Genomic DNA, 20092 nt, shown 5'->3' on the forward strand with positions numbered 1-20092 from the left:
TGGAAGCATTGCATCCTTAGGAGAATTTGGCAGCTTTTTCAAGAACAGCTTCCTGCCTCAAGAGGTACTTTTAGCCAGCTTAGACCCACAGGTCATTAATGCCTAGGTAATGGACCACTCAGGACTTGAAGGTTAGAGTCTTGTATTGGTGCCTGTCTGCCTTCTTGAGCTTTAGCGTAAATGAGGGTGAATTTGGCTTCTGATATAATTCAGAATATCTGTTATAAATTGTGCCTGGCTGCATTGGCCTGTCAGATGGTTCTCTGCAGCACAGTGGTGCGCTGGCTCTGCTTTTTCTTTGGTGATGTCCCCCATACCAAGGGCAATTAAAAAATCTGTAGATCTGCCTGTTTGTCACTGTAAAGCTCCATTGTTGATTGATGTGTGGCCCAAACATATCCTTGTGTAGATATTGACATCTGAACTGTGATAAGAATAAGCCAGTGCATTTGTCCTTTTACTTAATATGAGTAAAGGGAAGATTTCATTATTGGAATGAACAGAGAGAATGCTGTTGCTGTGCATCCCTGAGAGAAAGATGGACCAGGGGTAATGGACCTGGTGAAGTAACATCAGAATTATGTTCACTTTCAGGCTGCTAAAGCTGTCTCCCGTGACTTAGGTGGTATACATAGCAGAGAGAAGAGCAAAAACACCACCAGATTGCCTGGGGTTTGGTTTCACAGCACACTGAATCCAGAGGTGACCTTCAGTTATCATCAGTGTGATATCCTTGGGTACACAGTGTGCCAAGGCTTCCTTCCGTTGTTTTATTTCAGGTTTGATCTCAGTGATACCAGATGTAGAATAACATGCAGTCAGTCACAGCCTGTTAGGTTGAAAGAGAAATATTAGCAAAGGTGATTATGGAGCCTGTGTGATGGAGACCCTTGTGCTAACAAAGTAGTAGTTCTTGTGCAGAACAGTTTTGGTTGAGGGGAAAGGGAGGAGAAGATGTGATGATAAAGTGACATGAAATTGGGGAGGGGAAGATGAATGGTGGATTCAGCAGTGAATCTGGACATAGGACAGCAGTTTTCAAACACGCTTTCTTCTCTTCAGGCTTATCATCCTTATGCCATTGACACCAGTTATATATCTTTTTTTCCTGTTTTTGTTATTTGCTACCTGCAAATATAAACACTGTGTTTTCATGATGTGTAAAATTGCATTCCCCTCCTGATAGCTCCAAGGAGTTTTGCAGGGGGGCTTGCAAAGCAACTGTAAAAATCCCATTTGATGGATGAAGGTATAATGGAGTATGCAGAGATTAAGGCTGGGGTTTAATGATTCCTGCTTTCCCTCCCCTGCTCTTTGCAGAGGTGCTGTTCCCGGGACAGCTAAGAGTGCAGTTCTAACCTTGAGGGGTTCCCTTAGGCTGTGGCTGTGTTTGCCCTGCACAGTGCAAGAACAAAAACTGAAGAAAATGCTTTTCCATTTCTACTGTCCCTCTCCACCTCTGCAGGGATCAGATTATGATTCAGTCTTCCCTGGGACTGCCTTCCCCTCACCTCCAAATGCCATTTAACTTTTGGCAAGCCCTGGTGTGCTGGCAGATTGCTTCAGCTGAACATTGGCAAGTGACCTCAAGCTGCAGCTCGGGTGTGTCTGAGCTTCTGACACCCTCTGTCTTCTAATCATAGAATTTAAAGAGGGATTTTGTTTTGGAACTGCTGACTTCAGCTCTCACATCTATGCTGATGGCTTTATTTATGGCAGATACAGCAGATAAATTGTCATCTCCTGACTGCCCGATGTCAGGGATGTCTCTGTAGACAGGAGAGCAGGTGTTGATTCTTTGGGGCATTTGACTTTTAGATTTCCTCAGCATCACCTTGCTTTAAAGAGCACTGCTTCAGGGATTGATTGCTCCTGTTGCCCTGCAGCACTGCAGGGCTGCCTCTGCAGCGACCAGTGGAGAGTTGCTGGGCTTCGGGGATGATCAATATGCAAAAACTTGTGTGTTCATGTCTGTGTGCTGTGAAACCTCCCATTTTACCATTCAAGCAGAGTTCAGTGCAAGTGGAAGGGTCAGACGGTTTCAACAGGAAGACAAAATTGATATTATGTTCTTTTCTGATTGAGCTCTTTCAATCTTCAGAGTGCTTTTTCATTGTCTAATGCTTCTTTGAAATAAAAAAAAAAACAACTGAGCTGAATGAACAGTTAATGGGATCCTTTCCCATTTTCATCGGAAAGCTGTAATGTCTTATTAGCCCGAAATACCCTTGTAATTTTCCACTTTCAGATTCTGCTTTCTACCTCTCCAAAATCAGCAGACTTGTTTGACTTCTTGCCGTAGGAGGAACTAGTCCTTCCCCTCTGCAGGGGATTGCTGTGGGGCTAGTTGGAAGTGGTCTCACACAGAAGCTTCTGGAGGTGGAAATCAAAACCGAGTGGTTTTGTGGTCTTCTTCATTAGAAACTTGATGTTCTGCCCTGCCACAGCACTGGGCAGCAAACACTGGATTAGAAATCTTGGTGTGCTGTGCTGTTCCACTGCTTGGGTGTCAGAAAGGAATCGGTTTTCTTAAATCAGTGTTGACTAAATTATTTGCCCTGCTCTTTGGTATGGGAGGGAAGTTTTCCATTTGCTTTGAGCTGACATAATAAGGATTTAATTTGGGAGTGGGTGGGTATTTTTATTATCTTTATTTTTGTATTCTCCTCCAGAGCATAAGAACAGTCGAACTTGTTCAGATCAAATGGCTATCTACTGCATAGTGCCTTGCTGCTGAGAAAGGTCAAAAATAAGTGCCTAGGAAAAACACTATGAGCAGATGAAAGTACTTCCCCTTGTGTATTCTCCATGTGTCCAGTGCTCAGCAGCTAGCTCATGGGTTACTTGAGCCAGATACAGGATCTTTGTGTTTAATAGCTGTTAATAGATTTTGCTTTCTTCTGTATTTTTTTTAAATGACCTTCTCAATGTTATTAATTACCTCCTGGACCTCTCAGTCATCTCTTTAGATTGAACCCAGTTTTCAGATCCAGGATAGATTTGTCACAGAGAGCCAGAAATTGTTTCCTGAAGCCACCTGCATGACATCAGGCAAGTTCTGTCTTGGAAACAATTGATATTTGTTGCCTGCTGATTCTGAGGACATTTGAAATGCCAAGATCACGTGTCATGTAAAGCAATCCATAAATCTGTGGTGTGGGAATTTGCAGTGTTGGCTTCTGACAGAGATCTTATCCAGGGGAAGGACATCCAGAATGATAGCCAGTCTTCTCAAAGCTAAGCCTGACTGCTGCTGTAATTCAGCTTTCTTTTGGGTGTCACTGCTACCTTTCATTGCTAGCTGGTGTAATTGTCTCTTTATACCTACCCCAGCTGTATCCATTGCTTTCCTGTCCACTTCAGGTATACAGGGGTCTTGCCAGCGCTTTGCAGAGTAAGCAGTTTTGAAGGCAGGAACGTTGCTCATAGAAATAATGTTTCTCATTATCTGAAGGGTAGTGAACAACCTTCAGATCACCTACCTGCTCTTGTTTTCAGAAGGTATACATTGAGATGTCCCAGAAGAAAAGAATGAAACAAGAACTAGTAACAGCTCTGGAAGAAACAGAAACAGTCCTGGTGATTTTTAAGATCCTATTGAGAAGGAAAGCAGAGCTTCTTAACGTCGTATTTCAAGATCCAAAGAAAATACATGTTAACAAAACATGTGAACTTGTGTAATTAAAACTAAAGCCTAATTAAAATAGATTATTTTTACACTGTATCTTTTAACTTAAGTTCTTAGAGATCCCATAGGAGAAGTGCAGATATTCAGCAGTTCTGCAAATCAGTAAGTAATTCAGTAGACACTTACAGCCAGGACTGTTTAGGAAAAAATGCTTAATTAAGCCTTATAATGTAGATGGACTTGTTTTTGAAAAATTGTTTTTCTTTTGCTGAAAACAAGCTGCTTTGTGGTGCTCGTTCCTGAATGTTTACAACAGATTTTGAGTTTGAGATGCTTATCAATAAGTATTAATAACACTGGATATGGAAAATGTTTTTTTCTCTCTGCATCTGTGAAATTTCTTTTGAAAGTAGTAGAATGCTTTTGCTTACACAAGTTACTGGTAAAGAGCTACAACTGTAAGTAGATGTGGCTTAAGCATAAGATAATCTACTGATCAGCTATAGACATTCTTTTAAAATTGATAAAAGAAGTCATGAAATGTCATTTTTAAACATATTTCGCTTCAGGTAATGCTCATGACACAAGTTGTGTAGCTAGTTGACAGCATGAGATCAGAAATTAAATTGTCCTCCCTTATCTGTTCAGATGTAGAGCCCACCTATCTCTGGTCTGGAAATGGTAAAAATGTGCAAATGTATAAACTCCATCCATTTTTGAAAGATAAACTTCTCAAATAGGAGTTTACAATATGGAAATCATGCCTGCCAATATCCTTCATGTTCAGCATAGGCTGTATGAGGAGGATTAAGTCATTGTGCATCCTTTCAGGGTTCAAAGATACTTCACAGAAGGTAGAATTCCTCACTGCTATTCCGAGTTTATACAAAATCCCCCTCTTTGAGCTGCCCTGCGTCTAAAATCCTGTAAATGCTCCCCCTGACCAGCACAAATCGGATCAAGTATTCAATCCAAATTAACTTAATATCTATCTTTCTTTAATATAGACACCTTTTTTGCTTCAAAGTCTCCAAGGACTCCATAGGCACCACACTGAAGTGGGGAACAATCACTCGGGTCAGTATAATTATACTGCACCCAGGAGAAATTGTGAGAAAGGATTTTTTCATTGGAGAGACCATGTGTAAACCTCTCACAGAAAGGACAGGGGAATCTCTGAAGCTGCTCTGTGTGCACCTTAAAGATGTCCTATAAAATTCAGAAGAAAGAGTAAGTCGGTCCCTTACAGCCAAAGTGATGCTGTACTTGCAGTCACGGGAATAGGTGGGAAGCCTAAGGAGAATGGTTTCTCGGTAGACTGAAGTTCTGGTCCCTCTCCTGCAGTAGAGCTGTACTCAGCCAGTAAGCCTGTGCATTTCAATAGTTGGCCTGAAATGCCTTTCAGTAGAGCTCAACACTTTGGAGGCTGCTCCTAACACAGATGCAAACGCACCTGAAGGCAGAAGGAGCCAACTGGGTAAGTATGTCAAGAGCCTAACTGTGAGGGCCTCCATGTATAAAAAGCACTTCTTTAGCAGTGTCTGTAGGCTGCCCCTTTCCATGTGTGATGGGCCAGAGCTGTCTCCTCTGGGTTACCTTTCTGCAGCCCATGGTATGGACAAAGAGCAGATGCACTTGGGACATAGGTTTGGAGGTGCCTCCACCCCTCATTCCAAAACAAGTGGGAGTTAGGAGCGGTTATGCCTTCACTGGAAACAGAACGTGAACAAAAATCAAGAATAGCTCTAAGGTGCCATTTCTTCCTTCTCTGTTGGCATGTCCATTGGCTTTTACATTTTTATCTTGAGAATGATTGGGAAAGGCATGGCTACCTTGGGAAAACAGTGGCAGGTGAACGTCTGGAGAGTTCACTGGTATTTGCCATGACTTTCTGTGATGCATAAAATCAAACGTCTGGGTCCTTAAGGCCGTACTCACAAGTATTTGTGATTTAACAGCTCTTGGTAAAGATCAAACACACACAGACACACACACACACCCAAGTTTCATTTTACTCCAAATAGGTCAAATTATTTGAGAAAAGACAGAAGTGAGGATGGGGTGGGGAGGTAGACTCCTAAACTGTGTGCACTGAAGATCTAAAGACTCAGGCCCTATAAGGGATGCCCCCACCCCAGGGTGGGCTGGACATCCCCCTTGCTTCACCAGCCAGCTAGCTAGAGGCTTCTGCACAGTGCTCCTGTTTGTGTGTTTCACAGGCGGGGAATGACCACAAGTGAGGGTAAGGACCCTTAGCTGGAGTCTTGGGGGAACAAAGGGAGCTTTGTACAGGGACACAGAGCGTCCTCTCGGGTGACTTGCCCCTCTCCTGATCACTGGGGAGGTGGCTCTCGCTGGGGATGGGTGCCTGAAATCCATTCCTGGTGCCACTGGAGGAGTGGAGCGCTGAGCTGCAGAAGGTAGCAATTTCTTTTACATTTCACAGATAGAAACTAGTGGTTGTTAAGTCCATATTGCAGGTAAATGAATACCATAAATACTGGCTTAGGAGTCAGGCCTCTGTCTTCAAATATTTTTGAGCTTATTCAAGCAACTTCAGACTATGCTACTGACAGCAATGGGCTGAATCGGTGGTCTTCTTCCTCACTGCTTCAGAGGGGTGTTGGTTTTGATGCTTTCAAGTTTAAATTTAGTAGAGCATCAGCCTCATCAATCACAGTATGAAGACTGTCAGAGACTTCAGGCTTTATCTTTGCTTTTTGCTCTTCTCCAAGACGCAGAAAGAGGAGGGGAAAACAGCTGTCAAATGCTTCTAGGAGGTAGTACTGAGACTCAGAAATTAAAACCGGACTAGGGCAAGAAAATGTTTACTGTAGGTGCCAGGGCTGGAAGTCTGAATCTGAAAGGGGAACTCAGACAGCAAACTTGCTGACTTGTTCTGCTTGCTAGTTCTGCTGTTCTGATTCTGTTTGCTTTTTATGGATCAAATTTTTATCATGTATTTATTTGACTACTATTTTACACTAGTACAAAAGGAAAATGTATTATCAAATCTAGTGAACTTGTGTTTGCACTTGTATAAATAACTTTAGCAAGCTATTTATTATTTATTTATACTGTACAGCATCAGAGGATAAAAAACAGTCACAGTGTAGATGTGCTTACATAAGATTGTATTCCTAAGGGAGCACTAAAAAAAACCAACCCAGCCTAAATGGCACCTGCCACGTCCAGTATTGGATATTTGAAGTTCATACACACAAGGACAGTAGTAAATGAAGGCAGCCTTAACAGAAAGCATCAGTTCAGCATACATTTCAAAACTTGCAGTACTGACAGCTTCTACAGCATTGATGAGTCAGCTGCATAAGGGGGAAAGATTTGTGATCTTACTGTCAGCAAAAGCACATGAAGACCTGCTAGAGAAGGTAATGAAAATATTCATGAAGTTGTTGACCCTCATGGCTTTTTTTTTGTTACACCTAATTTATAAATAGATATGGAAAACAAATGAATCATTATTTTCCAGCGGCTCTGTTCCTTGGCTGGGTTTTTCCTGAACTGCATGGTTAATTAGTTATTTATGACAAAGTTGTTTCAGGGCGGGGGTAGACTGGTTTTGTGTTTCACTGCGTGGATTACATTGTTGTCTTTAAACTCAAGGATTTGGGAAGGGCAGATTTTGAGTTCTTTCCTAAAGGCTGATACAGCACAGGAGGCAAGAGGCAGCTTTCTCAATTGCTGTAACAACTCATTTGCACTTTCCTGATCTTCCTTTGCTACTTATCTTTGCAAAAGATACCGGACGTAGTTAAGTATGGTCTCTGATTCTTGCCAAAATCAATGGATCTCTTCTGTTAGTGATTCCCGTGTGGTTTGAAAACTGTAACTGGGCACTGGCATAGCTTAAAACACAATAAAGTGTTACTGCTTTCTTCATTTTGATTTTGGAACGTTGCATTTCTGTCATTGGGGTCTGTTGCCCTGTCAAACGATAACGCCATTTACTGTGAGACGCGCGTCAGAACCACAGCTGCATAAAGGTAACTTCCACACTATGAAAGCAGATTTAAAGCCCAACTTCCTTATGTGTAATAGGACTCCATGGCCACTAGCACTGACTTCTGAAGCACGACAGGCAATACAAATGCCTTGCACAGCTGCTAGGAGGTATCCGTATTGGATGACAACATATTGAGGGCAGAAAACAACTGCCATAAAATGTTTATATATCATCAGTTCCCATTATTTTTCTAGCTCCAATGCAACATACATCTTAGTTCTATCTCTGCTCGGTTTGCTTTTGGAACACTTGCGTAGGATAGAGGCCAATATTATACTAGAATTAGGGGATTTTTTTCCTATCTAAGCAAAACAAGTATGATTTTACATTTCAGTTGTGATGCATGTGAAGTGATTTATATATATATCTCATAACTACCCAATTGACTGCACTTTATTACAAGAATCTTGATGGAACTTTTTCTGAACAGCAATAGTTACAGCTTTTTTCTAAGTGGTCATCTAATGATTTAAGTAGTTAGTCGGTCCTGGATATGACCATCTCTCTGGGAATGTGTTATGGGAGCATTTTCCTAGCCAGTTTTAGTGTACAGTCATCCAGATGAGCTGAAAAAACCTGTGGTAGGAGTTCATGTGCACATAATCTGTTCTGGTGGGTCAGCAATGGCAAAGGAGGGCAAGTTCTAGTGACTTCAGTAAGTCTAGTAAAGGAATACTTATTACCTCCTTGGACTCATACGGTATCTATTCCTGTTGTTTTTACACCCATTTCCAGGATGCCAGAAGAATTTCTAAGCAAATTTATTAGCATTATTATGGCATTTGGATATCCAACTTTTGTCAGTCAATGGCATTTACAAATTCAGTGGCTCTCCTGTTCTGAAATCACATCGAATAAAGGAGACGCACTGTCAGAATAAATGATTATAGCTGTGACTTATTTGAAAAATAAAATATAGATGAGATGGAAGCCATCTGAACAAAACCAGTCTTTTCCAAAGAAGAAGTAGTAGGCTTTCAGATAATGAAAGTAGTGATAATAGATAGATCAAACAGAAGATAATGGATAGAATCAACAGGAGATGTCACAACTGTCTTGGAAATACTGCTGGAGGTTGGTTGAACTTCATGCATGAATTATTTGCTGGGATTATTTTCATCAACCTGTAGCAGTGTCCTTGCTGGGATAACAAGAGGCAGCAGGCTGTTGAAACAGAGGAGCAGGCACAGCACAGATGGCCCAAAGGCTGCTAGGGTATAGCTGAGCTGTAAAAAAAACAGAAGCAGCCCACCAAAAACCCCAGAGACACCAGCAACTTTATCAGCTTTTTGACTACTGGATGTGTCTGGAGGGCTGGTGGCAGAAAGCACTTCAGAAAGCCATGGTGCCAAGCTAAATGCAGATACCATTTCTTTAAACATGCTTTTCTTTTACCCACACACAACTCTAACCAACTAAATTGAATTGCAGACTGGGAAAGCAAAAAGGCAGAAAGAAGCTGGTGAAATTTCTGGTTCTTAACGTTTGTGGGGAAATCTGGTGTCCTGGGAGTATGTTGGTGGGCGTATTTATGTCTTGTTTCAGCAGCCAGAGCATGGCTGTACTCTCAGAAGTCACAGTTAATGCTCTGGGAGACAAATGCAAGGTATCACTTCCATGCCAGCTGTACTTTGTTGTTTGTCACTCTTTTCAGCACAAAGCCATTGCCCTTTTTTATTTTCTATCACTTTTGTAAGCTAAAAGAGAATGGGATTGTATGGAGGGAGAGTCACATGAGAAGATTATAAGGTAATTTTTCCATTTTTGTTATAAGACAGCATCTTAATCTCAGCAAGAAACCTCCATCTGCAGTTTTCCAGGAATCTTTTTCTTTAAAAAGATGTTTTCAGGATTGATTGGGATCAGGTGTGCAGTGCCATATGATTCAGGCGTTACTATGGTGACCACTCTTTTAGATAGGATGTCAGAGACTATAACTGTGCTTAAAAAATCCCATGCACAGTGTGATAACCTGCACGGAAATAAGCTGTGACCTCACTCAGACCTAGGTCCATCTGTGTGAGTTTGCTGACTTGTGACTGTAAGACACTGAAAATTGCATACTGGTGTTTGGGGGAGATTTCTTTCTCCTCTGCTTTTCTGTGTGATAAACAGGCAGGATTTTCTCTATGGTATAAAAGGAGTGACTAAATCCTTTTGACCACCATCCCTCCCCAGCCCCCTTTGAGTCTGTGGCTCTTTCTGTGTCTCAGACTAGCAGATTTGCCCAGTTGGTGCTCTGCTGTTGTCCATGTGGCTCTGCTTGTGTCCACCTTGTGCTAGGGCATGTGAAAAAAGGTGGTTTACTGCCATGCTGGCATCTGTGTGGCTGTACTGTGGACAGTGCCAAGCCCAAAATGCTTTCTCTGCCCTTGGCAAATTTCTGACCAATGATTAAAATCAAATTGCCCTTCAAAATGCCGCTTGCTCCTCACCCTTTGTTTTTCTTGGGTCCTAACACTGCAACCACACATTTGCCTTTTTTTTTACAGTGCAGCTGGCAGTAATGTTATACCCGTTCATCAACTTGTGTGGGGTTAGGGGCACAGGTTAATCGGCCCCTTTGTCCATACACTGCTTTTGTCTGTACAAAGGTAGTTTGACCTTTTGGCTACCACAGCCTGTAGATTCCTGTGTTTCTGCTTCAGGCCAAGTAAGTTGCAGTTGACTTGAAAAGTAATAAGCCCACAAAGCTTCTTAGCTTGCATTGTGCACCAGTAAGATGGAAAGAAAAGAGAAAAGTTGGTAAGAAGTGAGGAAGCTATAACATGAGTTCAAGGTCAAGAGACAAGTGCTGAAGGACCAGTAGAGTTAGAGGGTAATGTGCCTTCCTGTTCCTCTGTCCCAGCTACTGCTTCTCAGCAGCAGCAAGGAGCTCCAGGCTCACCCCCTATGGTTGCATTAGGGAAGATGGTAGGAGCAGCAGAGGGGATCCTGGTTTTGATGACTTGCTCTCTTTTTGCTTTGTTGTTCTCCTCAGAGGGCCTAGACTCAAGGCCATGGCACCACAGCATACCTACAGGAATGTGCCTCAGTGTATCAGGCTGTTACAGGAGATCGGATGCCAGGGAGAGGTCTACTGTCAGAAAAGAAAATTTCCCTGATGAAAGAAAGCTTTCTGGTGAAGTCTTGCACATTCCTTCTATTTTAATAGCACTTGATCCTTTAAGTTGGTAAATAATTTCAGCTCTCCCCAATATCTGTAGAAGTCAACAATACTCAGTACTCTGGAGTTAAGACTAGAAAGTAGAATATTTCGACCTGTTGTGTCCTGGTGGTCTCTCTTAAGTCTGCAACTGCTATTTTGAAAGATTAAATTAGGAGATGAGATAAAACAAGCAGTTATGGCCCCAGTTGTATAGAGTGCTTAAATATGTGGTTTTAAGCATGCGACTACAAAAATTACACTTGATTTGAGTGCTCCTATGTACTGGCGCTATGCAGTACAATAGTGTATAGTGCTACAACTTGGAGTTAAAGTGGCATTTGCTTGTCTATTGCACTTCAGTTTATTGATTTGACATTGTCCCCTATTGTATTTGAGTTGTCTTTTGCTAGGTAATAAGTGCACTCTAGTACAAGAAATAAATGGAACATAGTCAAATAGCTAAAGGTAAGTGTAGTTAGCAGTCCTTTAAGTCAACTTTGTCATGTCCCCACTGCATTAAGTGTGTGACCTTCAGCTGTGCTGGGAGTCTTTTTAGAAGCCAGAGTTACTCCAGGGGTCAAATTCTTAAACTGAGTTTTCTCATTGACTTTTAATGATATTCATTAATGAATGTGAGATCAGTGAACTGTAAGGAACATTTCCAAAGATGGAAACAACTAAAACGGACCCTGATACAGGCATCAAGCAGTTTGAAAAATTAAATAACAAAAGCAGATAAAGAACAAAAGAAGTCAGACTTTGTATGGCATTGAGCACAAACACTGATGTGGAGACTGAAATCTAAGGGTATGGTAAACAAGAGCATCTGTCCTTTCAAAGACCATGTTTGTTAATAAATAACAAGCATGTTAATTGGCTGCCTTGCATCTGACTGTATAAATAATACTGGAAAATGCCAGCCAAAGGTACTACAGACAGGAGGGTGAAACACTGAATTGCTTGGCATAGAAGTGAGAGCTTCCACAGCTGGTTCCTTATTTGAGAAAACTGTGACGTGGGAAGTGACTTAACTTCCTGCTTATTGCTTGATTCTTTGTGGTTTTACTTCTCTTTCCCTGATTTCTTGCTTCTTTGTGGGGAAGGATTTTCCCTTCTGATTTTGCTGTGTTCCTCTAAGCAACAGAAACACACAACAGAAAACCATCTGGAAACCAGACTCAGTGCCAGCCCTATTCAGAATAAAAAAGCTGACTTTTGATGCCTGATTTGGATTACCACATGGTCTGCTCTACATGTCTCACAGCTGAACTGGAAATCTGTCACCATGCCCAGTTTACAAAAGATGGAGGCTCTTAGAATACCAAGTCCTGCTGGAGCAGTTGATAGTTCCCAAGCTTTTGCACCCCTGTCAGAGTGAGCTGCTCAGCCTGAAAACTCTTGGTAACTGTGGCCTGTGTATCCCGCTTTCTGCATTGCCTGCAACAAGCTAAACATTACTCACTAAGGCAGGCGTAATGACATACTGGGCTGCTCTCATCAGACCAGTAGGGAAGTCTGTTCAGTTTTGCTCCTGTCCTACCAAAAGGATGTTGATAAAGTGGAACAGGAGACCATCAAGATGGTCAGGGAAAGAACTTTTGCCCTGTGAGGAGAGGCTGAGGGACTGGGGGTTTGTTTAGCTTGGAAAAGACTTTGGGGGGACCTAAGACCAGCCTTCCTATACCTGTAAGGTGTTACTGAGAAGATGGAGCCAGGCTCTTTACAGAGTCGCACAGCAGGAGGACAAGAGACTGTGGTCATGAATTAGAACAGGGCGGATTCGGGCTTGAGGTAAGGAAAAGCCTTTTCTTCATGAGGACAGTCAAGCCCTGGCACAGGTTGCCCTGAGAGGTTGTGAGTCTCCATCCTTTGAGATACTCAAAAGCTGACTGAACAAATCCCCGAGTAGTGTGGTGAGAATGATTGACACTGCTTTAAGCAGGAGGTTGGAGTAGATGATGTCCTGAGGTCACTTCCAACCTGAAATACTCTATGATTTTGTATCACTGTGTTTTCAGCCTTGCTTTATCCTCTACTTGTCGCTTTGGCGCAGACACCTCCAGGTATAGCCTGTCCCACTCCTAGAGGTCTACAGGTAATGCAGGATATCTCTGCTGTTTTCCACCAAGTGAGCCCTGTGTGCTGATTTTGAGATGTTGACAAACTCCTATTTTGACAAAACTCTACATTGTCTTCATGAGAGAGTTGCTTAGCCAGGACTTGTAGGCAACTGTCCCAGCAGGAAAATTTTTGCTTTCCTTTCATGCTGTCATCTATTTTATTTAGAATGATGTTCTGTTGTCTTTAGCATTGCTGCTCATCTGGAAGCTAGTATTTAACTTCTCAAAGTGATGGCTGGCAAGAAGCCATAGCAATAATTAGTAGGAAGGCAGAACTACATTCCAACAAACACTTAGCTGAGGTAGTTGAGTATAATAAAAATGAAGTTATTTCTGCTTCAGCAAATGAAGAAATAATACTGTCTAATGTTCTAGCCCCAAATAAGTTCAAAGAACTTGTACTCAGGGTCCAAAACAAAGCGGAGCAATTTCTGGGAGCGGGAGCAGGAAATGAACCAAAGACAGTGGATTTAATTTAGGCAAAAAGACAGATGGGGGAAAAAAAATTAAGCCGCATACAGCAAAACAGTAGCCATTGGCAAGAGACGGAGTGACTTCCTGCATCAGGGAAGTATAAAATGTGTCTGATGACCAGTCATCACCTTGACTGATTCTGTACCAGAGTTAACTTGTTTTCACTGTAAAAGGGGTGATTGCGCCTTTTCTTGTAGACATTTTAGAATATTCCTAAATTTATTTGCATTTGATATTCTGAAGCAAACATCAGCAGATCGTGGCCTCTGAGAAGCCACCAGAGTCTGCTTCCCCCCAGACCTTTCTTCATGTCTCATGCACCCCTGTTATGAACATACTGTTCATAAAGTATTCAGGAAAGTCAAGCAGGATTCCTTGCTTTGATTTAATTAGGTTTTTTAGTTGTCTCAGAAGCAGTGACTGTAATTCATTTTCACCTATGCAGAACTCTTTTTTTTTTAGAAGACTAAACAGAATAAAGTTGAACTACTTTGTACTCTTCCTAATTATGCTGTTTGTTCCCTTCCCCTCCTCAGCTGACAGAAAAACACAGCTTGTGGGGTTTTTTTCTTGAGCAGCAGAGTCATGCAGAATGGGCAGATGCAAAGACATCTTCTGAAATGTGCCCATGAATAGTGTGAAATAATGACTTAATAATAAATGTGAAATAAAGTTACAGGAATTATGGAATTTATTTTCTTTCCTAAAATTAAAGGGACTTAAAGGTCAGATTTCTAATATGGATTGGTGACATATAAAGTTTCTAAAATTGTAATAAAGTATATAACAAGGACACTTCCTTTTGGGCCACTGTGGAATGTTTGGTATTGCATCTTTTCCCCAAAATTGTTACTTTTGGAGCTGAAATTTGTTAGATTGGCTGACAATAAGCAGAGCAAAGGGGCTCTCCCAGAAAACACAGGGGCTTAGGTTGACAGAGAGGTAGGATCATCAGTTTGTCTATCAAAAGTAATTTCATTTCATCCAGTTATGCTACCTGACAACTGGTCATCACTGTTTGCAGTTGCTAAGAGTTCACCAACTTCAAATTTAGGGATTAACTTGGGATGTGCCTGAGAACTTCTCCCCAAAAAAGCAATGCAAACAAGCCTTTGCAGAACTTGAGTAAATAGGCTTTCTATTTGGTGAGGGGACCAAAACCAAGGGCCTTTTCCTGATGTATGATGAAGTACATGTTGTCATCAGTTCAGACGTCACTGTGTGATGATCCAGCTCTTGAACTCAGTGCGGCTTGTCAGCATTCAGGGATTGAGGTGGTAGTAGGAGACACACAGGTGATGTAGAAGTGATAAACACAGAAACTGATGCTCAGTTTCCAAAATAATTGCATAATTATCTTCTATTTATTTTGGACATGCTGGTGTCCATTTTTCTCGAGTACTGTATGTCTAACAGCTTACGTGGACCTTCTTTACATTTTTCAGGGCTGTAACTCCAGTATTCCTGACAAACTAATGTATACCATGCCTTTAAACTTCACCAAAGGCTGGCATGAGGCATATTTTTTTTCCTGAGTGTGATTGTGTTAAAACTGCCTAAAAACTCTCCAGAGTAAATAATGACTTTTTGAGTTCGGTACATGCAAATAATACATGTAATTGAAAACTAACTCTTCAACTTTCTTTTAATCCCATTCCTTTCTTTGTAGGTCTGGTAACTCCTCAATGGCAGGGACGAATTCTAGTAACCATTCACCTAGGGGAGTAAAGAAAGTAAAAGTATTAGTTGTGGTGAGTCAGCATAGCATGTAGTAACAGAGGCAGTTAAAACTGCCCTATTATCAGATTAGCAGGTCTGTGTTGTGATTGACTTCATTTACCTTCAGTTACAAAAAATATGTAAATGTCCTAAGATGTTATGCGACTGTTGTCTCCAAGAGAACAGCGTTTTGTTGGGGTCCTCCTTAGTGCTGTCTTTATCGGGATTTTGCTAATGTAATATTGGCAATGCAAGGAAAATATTATTTCGGAGAAATACTCAGCAGTTCCTTGCAGCATGGTCAATGTTTTTAGTATCAAGTCTTACTTAAACATACAGTGTTTTCCTTTACTTTTGTTTCAGTTTTACGCATGTTTGGTATAACCCCTTTCTAACAGCTCAGTGCTGCGGACACTTTTTATCCGGTCAGTTGGGAGCTAATTAGAGAAGACCAGTAAGGATTTATGGTTTGTTAGGGACAAAATGAGCACAGTTTCTACAGTACTCAGCTGGAAAGGTGGAAGTTGTGCATATTGGGCTGACTCCAAGGCCTCTTTCTTCCTGTATAAGAACAGTCACTGCATAAATTACAGAAGCAGTGTTTAGGTTTCTAGCATTTTTTCTCTGTTTCAGGTGTTGGCTTGACTAGTGCCAGTCCTGACCCCAACTTCTGTGACATATTTTTTCTCCGCTCTCCAAGAAAGCATTGTATTAGAGGTTAAAGTGTAAAGACTAGGGCAAAACATACGTTGATGTCAAAAGAGCAGAATTTCAGCTACAAAACCTCTGCACAGTGGAAAGTGCTATTGCTCAACTTAATCTCTTCCCTAGAGATCAAAGCATTCACTTAAGAGACAGCAGCTCAAGGCAGTTTTTCTTCAAATCACTAGGTATTCTCCTCTAGGCATGTTTTCGAAAGGAGGAATGAACCCTGCCTAGTGATTTGAAGGAGTTGTTGCAGAGGGTAGGCTGAAGTGAGCTGTGAGTAGTTGTGGGTGCTTGCTGGCGACCCAGAGCAAGGCATGTGATGGGTAGGATCCCTAGGGATGCCCTTCTCCCAGGTATTACCTGTTGGTTAGTTCCAGGTGGCTCTCCTTTCATTAAATTTGTAGGGTGAAGCAATTTTCTGAAGCATCCAACTTGGCAGAGGAAACTTTGGAATCTAGTTCTTTGGTTTGGCTTTTTTCTACTTCACAGGTCTGGTACCTCAAGCAAAGGTGTCATGGAGCCTGTCATACATGCACATGCTCTTGGCCAGAGAGTGAAGAAAAATCCACTCCCTGATGCTATGAAGAATTGCAGTTTGTGGAACAAGAAAAGAGGCAAATGAGGTCCAGGGACAGTAGTGGTCCCTCATCATCACCACAAAAGCTTGACTTCACATATGGCTGCTTGCAGTAGGCTTAACTCCACCTTTATTCACTTTATAGAAAAGTGGGGTTTTATCAGCTGTAGTATGACCCTGAACAGTTCCATATCCAGTGAAATTTCGAGATGTTTCTTTTCATTCCTAGTTGTCTCACCTTAATGGCTATGGCAAGAGCATTCAGCAAGAAAATAATTCGGATGATACGTGTCCTCAGACATCAGTGTAGGAGATATGGAGGTATCCATGCCTAATAATACAAAATAAAGGCAACTTAAATAACCTGAAATGCCTTTATATGCATCTTATAAACCCAAGAGCATTCTGGCCTTCAACCCAGTAATATATCTCATGGTCTAATTTTCATTTCTTTAAAAACTTCGTACAAGATAATTTGGTTGGTCTATAAAAGGTCTTAATTGAGCTTCTCGAATTCACTAAACTCATGTTGAGAAGTTAAAAAAATAATAAATAGAACTTCTTACTATAGGAAAAGTCAGCAAGTAAAGGTCTCAGCAATATTATTTGGAAAATAAATTTCTTGAACTGAGAAATACAAAAGCGGTTCCTTAATAAATGATGACATGCCAGAATAGACTTTCCACAACCCAAACATTATGTTGTTTGGGAGATCCTGAATGCTGCCAGTGCTGCAAAACCAACAAAGTTTATCTGAGTTTACAGCAAATAGTCTGTCCTTACATATGTAATGGGCAAACTGTCATTAAAGCATCCTGTTGCATATTAGGAAGCTCTTAGATCATTAGTTTATCTGGCACAAAGCCACTTGCCAAAATTCTAAGTGTGAATGTGTGGTTGCTGAGTCACAGTTTTGGAAGCTGCAGTAGCAGTTCAGAAGAATCTGTCCTTTAGCTGGTAGAAACCCTGGAGAGCTGCGAAGATGTATAATATATATGCTTTTGAACTTTAAAATAGAAAAGAGAGAACCCATCAACAGACCTTCTGTATGTGCATGTTGTTTTCTTCCTCTCCTCATCACTTAGGTAACTATAAACCAGCTAAAATCAACACATAAAATGTCAGGTTTGAAAGGGCATGTATGCAAAGAAAGCATTTTGGGCTAAGGATGTGGTTCAGAGCACTGACTGTACCAACAGTTTGTCCAGTAATACCAGCTGAACTAAAAAGCATGCAGTTTGGTCTTCAGGTGAGCGATAGATTTTGAACAAGAGAGCATTTTAACTTGAGATAAGAGTCACAATTTTGTGCTTCCCTGCTGATACCAGGCTTGATTTATTGAAAGGAGGTGGAATAGAGGAAAGAAAATAGGCTGGAAAGGGGGCTAATGGGGCTTTAGCCATTGCATTACCCCAGCTGGAGTGTGTGTGTGTGCATCAGCGTGGTGACAACCACATACTTCCTTTCCACTGCCGCAGCACAGGTAGGTGTGACCCTGGTAACATACTCTGTCTGCCTTTATTCACGCTAGTCTCTTCAGATCCTGGTTCTTAATTAGAAACCCATTCTTGCTTTGCCTTGCCAACTGTACTTGTAAAATAAATGAAGCATATCTCATAACCAGTGGGCAAGGACAGTTATGTTATTGAAGTTTCTTCTGGATAGTGTTAATTAAGCAAACCCAATAAAATAGACATAATCAACAAGCACAAGAAGATGACTAATTTTACAGAGTGCTAAAAGCTTCAGGGGAAATTGCAGTTCCCTCTGTTGTATCAGCTACTGTTGCAGAAATGTTGAGGTGGAGGTTGAGAAGTGGTACAATTTATTTTGCAGTATTTTGAAATCCAGTAATCTCTCCATGACAAACCCCTATCTGCTTCAAAATGCTGATCTTTCTTTGTATTATTATTCTAATGTCTTTTTGGAGTAGCGTTTTTATAACTAGCACCTGTGGAACAGGCAGGGATTCTCTGAGCCCTTCACAAAGCTTGTACTGGGTTTCATGAAGTATTATCACTTAATATGAAAGTGTAGAGGGAAGAAGAGAGAGAATATGGGGAAGAAAAGATTGTACTCAGCAAGTGCTGAACTGTTGAATAGATAAGTGTAGACTTTAGTGTGGTTTCACACTGTACCCAAACAAATAGTAAGTGATTTGAAGGCTAACAGTGTAACCATTTAAACAAATTGTTTCCTTTTTTCTCTTCTTTTTATGTCTAGGTTAAACATTTGAAATAGAAATGATACCATACCAAAAAAAAGAATATGTATCTAGGCAAATTAATTTCTGTTTCTGCTACCAGACTTTATGATCCCACTGTCATCCACTGAAATATCGCACTTTAACTTCAGTAACTAAGTAGTTGGCTAACGTGAACAGTTTGTGCTAAGACCCCTATTTTTACTGCCCCGGTGTACATCCAGAGGAATGTAACTCCTGTCAGATTGCTCTAGATTTACAGCAGTTGAGTTTTAATCAGCTTGGGTCCTCTGTACTCGAAGAAACCTTTCCAGTGGTACATAAAACCCCACCTTCCCCCCAGTCCCCCACCTGTGAGTGACTGACCCTTGACAAATGTCAGGTGGAAGCTATCTTGACTTTGTACAAAATGTTGAGTCATTTCCTCAACTGAGAAGTTAATTTTTCTTCAGTGTGCCTTTCCTTTTTTTCCTCCTGCTGACGTACGCTGCACACGAGAAGCTTTTTTTACTTGTATAGCTTCATTTCAGCCTTTCCGATTTTTAAAAGCAGGAAGGCTTTTCCAGTGGTGATTTGCTTCTCTGGTAGTTGTGTGACAGCAGGTTATTTTTGAGGAGACAGTAGAAGCCAGAGCTGCTAGCACCTTCCTGGATGTTCCTCTGTAAGATTGTCTACAGCTCGAGTGGTGACTTCCTTCTGTAGCTCGCGCTCAGCCCTGCTTCAAGAAAGACCGTGCTGTGGGGCTGAAGGCATGCCTGAACCGTGAACTTCAAGGTACTTAGCATTTTGGGGGGCAGACTTGGGCAGATTGCCAAGAAAACATGCTAGATGACCCTCTTCCCTGCAGACTGGTTGGTTCCCCGTGCAAATCAGCTGATAGCTAATACAAAATTAAGCAGAATAGTTATTTCCAGGGAGCTTTCTTGTGTGCTGTGAAACTCCGTCTGTAGATGCTGAAATATTAACTGTTGTAGACATGCTGAAAATGCGGTGGGAAAGTATTATTTATCTTGTAATAGTGTGAAAGCAGCTTTTGTGCCATAGTTACGTGTTGTTGCTTTGGACAGCAGAATGCCCTTGAACAGACACAGCTTGCTTTCTTACTTGGTGTCCAGGCAGCCGTTGTCACCTTTGGGGTGAATGTAGCAGTACTGCTGGTGCAGAGAGATTCACCTCCCTTTATAGGAGGATGGAGAAGTCATTTTATGACATAGTTGTTAGGTACTTATTTTTGTACCAGTAATGCCCTGAATGCAAGGGCTGAGGTCCAAAAGTATACCTGTAAGGTGTGTCCTCCTGTATGTGAATTTGTAGTCTCTTTGTTTATTTTATATGTGTTCAAGTTTTGTTTCCCTCTTGGCAACGGTTCAGCTTTCCCTTAGTGTTTTGCTGTAGTCAGCTGAAAGCCAGACATTGAGATCATGTTCTAGTTGTTTCTGGGTGTCTCTGGTATTCATCGGCCCTTTTTTGCTGTTCTGTAAGTAGCTTTTT

General features: G+C 41.4%; 1 protein-coding gene across 9 annotated transcripts in view; it reads left to right on the forward strand.

The window, feature by feature from the left end:
• The window catches only part of PKIB (cAMP-dependent protein kinase inhibitor beta), a 56025-nt gene that overhangs the window by 15179 nt on the left and 20754 nt on the right, over window positions 1–20092 (forward strand). The window contains exon 1 of one of the 9 annotated variants that reach the window (XM_037392026.1): window positions 5947–6048. The exons of 6 other annotated variants lie outside the window; for them this stretch is intronic. The gene's annotated coding sequence lies outside the window, so the exon portion shown is untranslated. Of the gene's footprint in view, window positions 1–5946; window positions 6049–19095; window positions 19376–20018; window positions 20079–20092 lie in introns of those variants that run through there. 2 more of the 9 variants (XM_037392022.1, XM_037392028.1) reach the window with 2 other exon arrangements.

This window comes from Falco rusticolus, chromosome 6 (genome assembly GCF_015220075.1).
Source record: "Falco rusticolus isolate bFalRus1 chromosome 6, bFalRus1.pri, whole genome shotgun sequence".
Classification (NCBI taxonomy): Eukaryota; Metazoa; Chordata; class Aves; order Falconiformes; family Falconidae; genus Falco; species Falco rusticolus.